Raw genomic sequence first — 11,063 nt, 5'->3', positions numbered from 1 at the left:
GACCATCTGGGTTTATGGACTAGTGACTAAAACTGATATTTTAAGCCATCTCTAAATTCTGAAATCCTGTTGTCATCCATTCAAAATCCTCCAGTTTCCCACTAGATGGCGACCATTATCTGGAGTTCTTTACTTCTGGCTTGCTGCAGGATTTTTCTCCCCAGTGACCCATGGTATCTTGTTTGCATTTGGCAGAGGTCTTTTCAGACTATTTTACTAGACTGCTACATGTTTTCTTCTTAAGCAAAACTACTGGGATTTCCCCCTCTAATCTTTCTCAGGCTACCTCTGCAGCAACTGAGAAAAAAGACTGAAGAATCTAACTTCAGTTTATTTAAATTCCAGAGCAGTCACAGTAAACATATTCATTTTACTTAATAAAAAGGTTCTTTGGACATGGACTTTGTAGTACTTTTCTTCTTATATTTCTCAGATCTGTCTCACTTTATGCTCCCCAATCCTATTTCTCCATTAGGAGTAAGATTCTATTTTAACTAAAATACTTTTAAAAGTTTTCTGTTTAGAATTGTTTGAATTTTGGACTAGAACATAAAAAACAGCTATGAAAAATTCCAAAGCAACTAGAAAAAACTTAAAAAAACAAGCTTCTCAAAAGGCAATTTAAAAAAGTTGAACATTATCATATTTTTACCCTCTGTAAAAACAAAACTGAAAGGAAAGTCTGTTGCTTGAAGGTGAATAAGTGAGAGACTAAAAAGATTAATGGAAAATCCTGGGAAGAAGAGAATGAAAAATAAACGCTTAAATATGTTTAATTTTTCTGGCCTGAACCCTGGGAGAACATGCAGATGAAAGCACGGAGTGGTTGCCAATGAGCTTTCTGGAATCGTGTTGTTTCTGTGGGGTCTTGTCCTCATTGCAATCCACACAGTCTGCTGAGTCATTGTCCCGGGCAATTGATGTTACCCACAGATTCCAGTACCTGAAGGCTGTTTCCTGTTGATTCCCCAGCCATATCTACAGCCCAGAACATACTCACCAGATACAGACATACAGACAACCTATTGTACATCTATCTCTACTGGATGTCTCCCAAGGAACTAAAATTCAGTAGGCCCAAAGTTTGACTCTACCACCACCATCCTCACCCCCCTATAGTCCTTATTTGAACATTAACATCACCATCCACCCAAGACAGAAACCTGGGAATTTCCTTCAAATCTTCCTCTCCCTCACCTCACACCCAACTAATCACCCAGTCTTGTCACTTGTATCTACTTGACATCTCTCATTTTTTCTCTGTTCCTAATATCCTTCCCCTGGTTTAAGCCCTCATCAGTTCTCACTAGGACTAATATTGCAAGCTCTGTCCACTCTCCAACTCATCATCTAATGTCTCCAGATTGTTCTTTCCAAACTACAAGTGTGATCATGCAAGCAGCTCTTCTGTTTAAAACCCTGTTCTGTCTCTAGAATAAAAGCCCAAACTCAGGAAGGCCGTGAGTCAGGCCCTGCATCGTGTGATGTCATTCACCACTGCTCCTGACCCCAGCCCTGCATCCAGTCTTCAAAACTACTTACACTCACAAGGGGCCCTGCTCTTTCGTGTCCCAAGCTTTTGTTAGTACTCATATTACATCCTTTCTTTGGAATGCCCTCTTTCTCCCTCTCCCATATTCATCTGGAAAATTCCTGATCATTCTTCAAGACTCAAATCACCCTCCAAATTGGTCATTCCATCCTCTGTCCTGTCCTGGTAACTTGTATATAAACCTTCTAGAGCAGCGGTTCTCAACCTGTGGGTCGCAACCCCTTTGGGGATCGAACGACCCTTTCACAGGGGTCGCCTAAGACCACCGGAAAACACATATATAATTACATATTGTTTTTGTGATTCATCACTATGCTTTAATTATGTTCAATTTGTAACAATGAAAATACATCCTGCATATCAGATATTTACATGACGATTCATAACAGTAGCAAAATTACAGTTATGAAGTAGCAACAAAAATAATTTTATGGTTGGGGGTCACCACAACATGAGGAACTGTATTAAAGGGTCGCGGCATTAGGAAGGTTGAGAACCACTGTTCTAGAGTGTCATCATATTTTAATGCCAAGACTCTGAGTTTCCTGATAGCAGGGACTGCCTTCTCCTTTTGTGTTCTTTAGCGACAAGCACTATGCCTGCCTGGTCATACTAGTACTTAGACTAGTTCAGGCAATGAATGAAGAGGCGGAATATTAATTATCTAAATTTACTGACTGCTTAATGAGACAAATACTGTGCTAACACTTCATAAACATTATCTCATTTAATTCAACAGCCCAATGAGGTAAGTTCTATAATTATTCTATTTTTGAGATGTTAAGTTTCAGGAAGTTGAGAAATATATGCAATATCATTATATGCAAATAAGGGGCTCAGATTCTTAGCTTGCTTTGCCTGACCAGAGTTCAATCTCAACTTCAAATTTATGCTACTTCCTCAAAGACTAGTTACAAAGAAATACTATTTTAACTTAGAAAAATATTTTTAAGGAATATCATGGATTCTGCAAACTAATCACCTGAGAGTTTGAAACTGATTCCAGGGAGAAAACAAGAGTGACTCTCAAGCATGGCTCTTGTGAGCACTTGGTGAGGGGCCTCTTACTAATACCCTTGGACATTACCAGGAGACAAGATGATTTATCTAAGACCAAGCAATTTCAAACCCACTTTCTTCCCTTCTGGGAGACAGAATTACTTGACAGAAAAAAAAAATAACAGGGAACTAGGGTAGGTGTTTGTGACTCCCCAACATCCTCAGTGACACTGCCCGACTGGGTGGCATCCATGCCATTTTGGGTGTCAACCCCATCAGGGGTGACTGCTATTAGGTCTAAGCCAGTGTTTCTATAAGCACAGGTATGTTGGATTACCATCTGCAATGCTTGACAAAAATTAATTTCCCCTTTTCATACCCAGAGGTTTTGAATCAGTAGGTCTAGGGGCCCAGGAATCTGTCCCCAGGGGAATCTGATATAGTTGGCCAGAGCCATACTTCAGAAACATTTGTCCAAACCCATCATGAGTGCCTTTCCCTTTGCCAGAAGCCTAGTGACAGTTACCGGTCTAGATGTAACCACAAAGGAAGCTGACTGCGGGCCGCACGTGGCAGAAGAAGAGCACGCTGCAATAGCAGAGCAGTCACAACCCCTAGCTGTGCCCTGCTGGGATCCCTTCCTACTTCTATGAAGTAAAAAATGTCCTTATTGTTTGTTCCAGGATGATATAGAGTTCCACCTTGTATGCAAAAACATCCTAACCAATGCAGTTTGGCAAATCAGGATGTTAGGAAGAAATATGACAACATCCCTTTCAGACAAAATGAAGATGTGGACTGGAACACAGGACATTTGGGTAAACCTGTCATTTCTGAGTGAGCACAAGGAATTCCTCTGGGTTCTGTCTTATTAAAAGTCATGGGGGAAAGTGTGTGAAAACTGAATCAATTATGTACAATATTCTTCAAAAGCTGGCACAATGGCCTCAATCTAACAAGATGAAATTTAATAGCCATAAATGCAAAGCTCTACTTTCAGGCCCAAAACAGCAATTAATTTCACAGGTACAAGATGGGAGAAACATGGCTTAAGAGCAGTGTGTGTGAAAGATTTAGGGATTTTGGTTGACTGTAAGCTCTATATAAGCCAAGGGTGTGATGTGGTTGCCAAAAATGCTAATGCAATTGTAGGCTGCCTTACTAGGAATGTAACAAAGATTTCCCTCAGGCCACCCCAGTCACAATAACCTTTTACAAAACAGAGTTTCTCTGCCTCTACAACCACCTGTGTTCTCCTGTTCAGCCCGTGGGAATTTTAGATACCCTCCCCCCACCAACTCTTCCTGGGACTCCTTTGGAGTCTTATTGTGAGCTTGTTCCTCTCTTCTTTCTTTTTGGAAATTATCTCAACCGTGGATTAAGCTAGCTGTCTGCTTTTCTCATTCTCATATTCAAACTACTAAAAACAGGAGAAAATCAAATAAATGATAGCACTACAAACTCACATCACTACTTCCATCGAGGCCATCCACACCATTCAGCAATCTTTCCATTATCCCACGACAGGGCTCTATCCTCTTTCCCCTTGATTTTCAAGTTTCTCCTCAAGACCCACACCTCATTTCTCCCTGTGGATGACCTCACCTCTTTCTTCATGAAAATGTAATCTAAATTAGCCCTTGCCTTCATCTGCTCCCTCAAGAGCTCAGACCCATGATTTTCTAAACACCACCAAAAGGTCCACCCCAAATTGATATGAGACGTGTGGAGGCCAACAGGCACCTCCAGCTGGACATCCTCTGAGGACTTCCATGTTTTCCATGAGTCCCTTTGGTGCCAAGGCCTCTGTCACTGCAGTACAAGCAACCAAATCAGATGGAGCTGTGTTTCAATTAATGCTGTTACCTGGTGCCCGCTGGTGCCTCCATATCGCAAGAAAAACAGCTCCTTCAGCCTTTGCTGATGCCTTCCTTTTAGAGGGGTTGGAAGTTATTGCCTCTTCTCTTTTTTACCATCCCCACCTTCCCAACTCTCCACTCTATACCTGCCCTGAGCAACCAAAACGTTCTTTATCATTTCATCAAATAATAAACCAAATCATATAACTGCTCCACAGGATCTGTTTCTCCAATGTACTCATCATGCCTCAGCCTAGCCATGAACACAACCCAGGCCCAAGATGAGTTTTCTCCACCTGGAAACTAGACAATGGACAGGGCATCAAATTCCCAACTTAGCACATCTGAGCCCCTCTTCCAGCTCTTCCAGCTCCTCAGATGGCTCTCTCCCTCAACTTCACCACTGCTCTGTGTCTGATCTTTCTTTCTTTCTTTCTTTCTTTCTTTCTTTCTTTCTTTCTTTCTTCCTTTCTTTCTTTCTTTCTTTCTTTCTTTCTTTCTTTCTTTCTTTCTTCCTTTCCTTTCCTTTCCTTTTCTTTTCTTCCTTTTTTTTGAGTATTATAAGTGGAATTGGCTGAGTAACAAGTCTTTGTGGGGCATGGGAGGGGGGAATGTTGATGTGAGGAGAATAGTGAAGTGAACAGAGTTAGATGCCAAGTGTTTAGTTTCCTCCACCTCCACCTCCTTTTACTAAAGAAGTATTGCGGTTGAATTACTAAAGAAGAGAAAGTGGGGTCAGTTTTCTGAGCCTGAGGGACTGCAGCACAGGGTGGGCCTAAGCCACCAAGGTTGGACAGCCCCTTGTCTATCCCTGTGGTGGTTCAGTATTGACACATCTTTGTTCTCTTTAGTTCTAGATCCAGGGCCCCATCCCAGCAAGCCCCCTGATTCCCAGCCTCTTTGCCATCAGCTTAGTTTTACCATTGTCACCACATTGTATCCCTCATTAGATCTTGTCCAGCTTCCCAATGCCCCCATCCCTTCTCTCCTTAACCAATTTTATGTTCCACCCCTTACCCTGATCTATGGGAACCTCTCTCACTGAGGTCCCCAATGTCCACCTTACTGCTAAATTCAATTAACATTTTCCAGGCCCTTTATTACTGGAATCCCCACAATATTCTTTGTTGGTTTTTACCTATCTTTTCTTGAAAATTTTCTTCCTTAGCTCACAGGAAATCATTTGCTTTGGATCCTCTTCTATTTCCCAGGGCATTTAATCTCAGTCTCCTTAGTTGCCATCTCTTATTTACTTGAAAATAGTGTTTTCTAAGATTCTGGTCTTTTTTCCCTCTGATCTCTTCCCTCAACCCTTGAATGGTTGTACCCACTCCCATGGTCTCAACCACCACTTACAGACCTGCCAACTCTCAAAACTACATCTTAATACCAATCTCTCTTCTGAGTACCTAGCCCATTTTCCCTCTAAATATATATTAAATATCCAACAAGAGACTTCAAAGTCAACATGCTCAAAATTTAACCCCAGTCCAGCCTGCCTTCATGGCTCTGTGGTTGAGCATGGACCTATGAACCAGGAGGTCATGGTTCAATTCTGGTCAGGGCACATGCCCGGGTTGCAGGCTTGGAATCCCAGTGTGGGGCGTGCAGGAGGCAGCTGATCAGTGATTCTCTCTCATCATTGATATTTCTATCTCCCTCTCCCTCTCCGTTCCTCTCTCTGAAATCAATAAAAATATATATTTTAAAAATTTAACCCCAAATCATATTCCCTCTACCCCAACTTTAGGCCTTCTCCTCTTCTTGGGATCTGTAGTTCTATTAATGTTACCATGTTCACAGACCTGGGCACTGTCTGCAATTTCTTCCTTTCCACTACTCCTCCATGTCTCTGTAGCTTAAAAACTAATTTATTCTCTAGAGGCCCAACTTCCACTGACTTAGTTTAGGCCTTTATCATTGCCTATATGATGGCTCTCCTAAAAGCTCTCCTTACCTCTGTCTAATGCCCTGCCCACTTCCCACTACCTGTCTATTCTCTAAGACTTCAAGACAAATGCCCAACCTCTTACCATGAACTACAGACTATTATTATCTGCTCTTTCCAGCCTCTTTATCGGCACTCTCCAAATCAGTCCCCACACGACAGCGACAGAGGTGATCATTCTCAGAATATTCTAGTACCATAAAATAATACATACATGAGATAGCAAAGCCTTCCTTTCCTTAAAAAACATCAGTTTAACTCCAAACCTCATGGTATTTCTCCCATGATGTATCTCCCAGCACTAGGTTGTGTGATCCCTGAAGGCAGTAGTGAATCTTTTTCTTTATATTTTTATCTCTAATGCTTAGTATAGTACCTGGACTACTATATTGTTCAATAAATAGATGGAAGCAAACAACTTGAAAAAAAAGGAAAAATGAATGAAAAATAGAAAAGCACAAGAGAAATAAAGAAAAAAGATAATAAAGAGAGTCAGAAAGGAAAAGAAAAGTGGGAGGAAAGGCTGTTCTTAATGACACTATTTTACAGTCTCTTTCAAGTCATATTCTATTGGCCAGTCTCTGTCTTACAAACACAGGCAGCCCCTAAAGCTTACCATATAATTTTTTAATCAAGAAACCTAATAAAATAATTTTATTTGAGATACAGAGAGAATATTTACCCTAAAGCACCTAAGAATCCTGCTGGAGAGTGGGAATCTAAGCATCTGCAGGCAGCTGGGGATTTTTTTGAAGAAAAGGTGAAATGTTAGGAATTGAGAAGAATTATTAACTTTGTGTCTCATTAATATTTAACCCTAGGTATATCTTTAGCAAACAAGAGAGAGAATATTAAAGTTTCCCTGTCTTCTCATTGAACATTCTAAATATTCTAGACTCCCAAGTTAGGCAAAATCAGAAGCCTGGAGTATCACTGCTGCAAGATTAAATATTAGATTTCTTTCTTCCTGTTTCCTTACCTACAACTCACACCACCTTTGTCTCAATTGCTTCCCCTTTCTCCCAGCTGTTACGGGGCACCTAGGATACCCTGGGTAATGGCCCCAGCAGGTGAGGCTGGACATCGGGATGGGTTCTGAGTGCCCAGATGTCCAGGAAAATTCCCCAGGGCTAAAAGGACAGTCATAAATGCCATCAGTTCATATAATGATCAGAGGGATTTCCCAGGACAAATTCCATGGGCTAAGGTGGAAAGCTGTGGAATCAAGATAATGTATACTCTCTCCCAAACAGCAGTCATATGATTTGGGAGTTCATGAGCTGATGTTGAAAGAGAAAATATTACATATTTAACTTTAAAGGCTTTGTTCGGAAATATATACTTTGAAGATGTTTGATTCATTGCCTTGCTTATCTCTGGTCTGTGAAGAAGAAATAGAAAGTTCATGAATGGCTCAATAAACTCCAATCAATGTAGTGGATCATGACTGAAACTGCACGTAAGTCAAGGAGTGGAAAGGTTGGCAGGAGCCAGGGTATCTTCACTGGGATGGTGAGAAATTTTGGACTTGATTCTGTGAGGCAATGAGAACCCCTTAATGGAAAAGTTTTAATCTCAAATGTGAAACAAATCTGGCTTTAGAAGGGGGGTTTTGGCAGCAGGTAGAAGAGAGAGAATGGATATGAGGAGATAGTTTAGGAGGTTTGGGCAAGAATCCAGACTATATATGGTAGAGTCCAAATTTAGGCAGCAGAAATGAAGAGTAGTGGTAAAAATATCAATGAGGGCAAGGGAGAAGCTAAGTAAGAGAAAAGGGAATGGTAGGAGGAGCCCTTATCCCCTTGCTCACCCGACTTCAATCAGGTCATCTGATTTTACTAGCTGCTCCCTAACCTGACGATCACACAGGGTAGGACATCTTTGTTGTGTTCTCTACAAATCTGAGCATTTAAAGCAGAACCTCTCAGCAGCATTGCCCATTGCAGCACCTATGGAGCCTTTTAACATTAATGATTCCTGCGCACACCACCATACTCTCCTTGTTGCACATTCTGTTAGGTACTCTTAGTCAACAAAATCATTGCTTTAAAGTAAAATCTCATTGATAAGTACATGCTCTAGACATTAAAAACACAAACAGTCCCTAACTCTTCAGAGGCCTCACCACACCATGCATTTTTAAATTGCCCCAACACAAAAGTAAGCAACGTAGTTGTCTGTTTGAATATTTGAAATGTAGTTCTTGTTTTATGGTTATTTATAGTGTTCTATCAGCTGCTTATGACACTTTCTTTTGGATATAATTGAAATAAGAATCAGTGAAAAATAATGGAAAACATAAAGTTGCAAGATTAATAAAATAATTTGTGATAAAATAATATATATTTGTAGTCATTTTCTCACCTGATGTCATAAGAATTATATCCGGTGAGTGTTAAACATTCACCTTCTGGGATCCGTCTCTTGGAATTCTCATGCAGGAGGATTAGAGAAGGAGCCAGAAACGGAATTGTATTTAGCTTCCCCAGGTCACTGTGATATGATGTGGGTGGCCCATGGCCTATGCTTTGGGAAACAGGCACTCTCTCTTTTGCACTAGGTTCACAGCGAATCAGTAAAACGTGTTCAACACTTGTCTCATCTACAAAGACTCCTTCACTGAATCCAGGTGTCACAACTAGTTTGGAAATCCAGATCATCAACTTATCAAGAAAAATCTTTGGACATTTTACTTACCTTGGGGGAGAAAATACCTCTTTTACTGTGGGTAGGGCGTAGACCAGTTATAGATCAGGTGAGCCTGCTCTCTGGCTGCTTGAATGCTAAACTCTCCCCCTATAGGCTAGCTCTGGCATCAGCGTGGGGCTATTTAAAGGAAAAGCTCTCCGTGTTCTAACCGGGTTACAAGAGTTCAGCATTTATTGTTGGACTTAGTTCAGGACACAAGATATAACAAGTTGTGATTCTTGACAAGAGTGGCTCTCAGGTCTATGGAAGAAAGTTGGGTCAGGAACCAGATGAATGGTCAGATGATACAAACATTTAAAAGGGGAACCAAGCACAAGAGAGCAATAAGAGCCATGAGTGGACATGAGGATCACCTGCAGAATGTAAACAGGAACAACAACAAATACCTTGGTCTCATCCCAGATGAACTAAATCAGGAACTCTGGCTGTGGACCCAAGCATAGGTATTTAAAAGCTTTTCAGGTGATTCTCTGTGAAGCCAAAGTTGAGATCCACTCCTCTAAATACCTCCTTTCTCTGAAGAGTCTCTACTGATGTTCACTGGCACATTTGCAAATGAAAAAGCTCAAATTCTAGTATCTTTGGCCAATGACTATTGCTCTTTTATGTCCAATATTATGACCGGAAGGATGTCTTTCCTGATTCCCATCCCAACCTCTTTCTTCCTGGTGCTCTATTGCACACTGTGTATATATGGTTTTGTCATAGCACATGTAAATTTCATGAGCTTATTTGTCTTTTCCACTGGGCTTCCGGAGAGCTTGATTTAGGTCTTTATATCCCCATCCCTCTTGGCATATAGTCTGGCAAGTGACAGACACTCAAGAAATGTCTATTGAATCCTTAAGAACTCCATAAATATTTGTTTTTTCTTAAATACATATTTAACTACCATCTAACTTGTTTTCAACATTCATACAAGGAAGCGATTGAACTATATTGTCTCTAAATCTTAATCTCTTTGAGATCTACAATTCTGTGATTTTTTTCCTCCCTGAATCACTCAAAAAAAAAAGTATATTTATGTCCTGGAAATCATGCTTTAAGCCTGTGCTTCTTAAACTTTTATATGCAAGCTGCTTACCTGGGCAATCTTATTCAAAGGCAAATTGTACTTTGGTAGGTCTGGGGTGAGGCCTGAGATTCTGTCTTTTTAATAAGCTCCCAGGTCATGTTGGTGCATCTGGTCAAGGACAACCAACTGTGCTTTGAGAAGCACAATTTTAGGAGGTGGAGACTTATCCTAGCCCTCACTGAGTTCACATCAGACATTAAAAGGAGATAAGGTCTCCTTAGCACCAGACTGCTGGGTTCAGGTTCTGGACCCTGATACTCCTGAGAAACAAGGAGTCATCTTATCATATTTGTTATCCAAGCCACTTAACACACACACACACACACACACACACACACACACACACATGTGTGCCTCAACTTCCCCACCTGTAACAGAGGCATAACAAGGTTTTTGTGAAATAAACAAGTTCATTCAAGTGTAATCCTTCCATGAATTGTGGTTCACATATAATAAGGACAATAAATGTAAACTCTCCTGTTTCACTTCTTTTTAGTCAGCTTGCTTCAGCAGTGATCAATTTTATGTATCTAAGAGCCCTGATTTATTTTTTTAAATCTTGAAATTAGCATGGAGAAGATATTTTTCCTTTCTTGCATTAAGAAAGCAAATACTGGATACCTAGATCAAAAAAGGAGCAGAGGAGATAAAAAGACATTTTACTTGTCATTCTCCAGTATCATCATTCCTCTGACATTGCATCTCACCACGGCCCCCACTGCAACGTTGAAAATACCTTTCCAGAAAAGGTAAAATGAAGGGATTAAAATCCATAATAAAAGGAAACTCTGGCCAGAGTATACAAATTGACACTCAGTACAGCATACATATCAGTACAAAAACCACAATTTCCCTTTAATAATAAAAAGCAAGGTTTAGTTCCTGACACAAAGATACCAGTTCTTTGGCAAGCCAATTGCT

This window comes from Myotis brandtii, unplaced genomic scaffold, assembly GCF_000412655.1.
Source record: "Myotis brandtii unplaced genomic scaffold, ASM41265v1 scaffold99, whole genome shotgun sequence".
Taxonomy (NCBI): domain Eukaryota; kingdom Metazoa; phylum Chordata; class Mammalia; order Chiroptera; family Vespertilionidae; genus Myotis; species Myotis brandtii.
Note: the sequence above shows the minus strand (reverse complement) of the source record.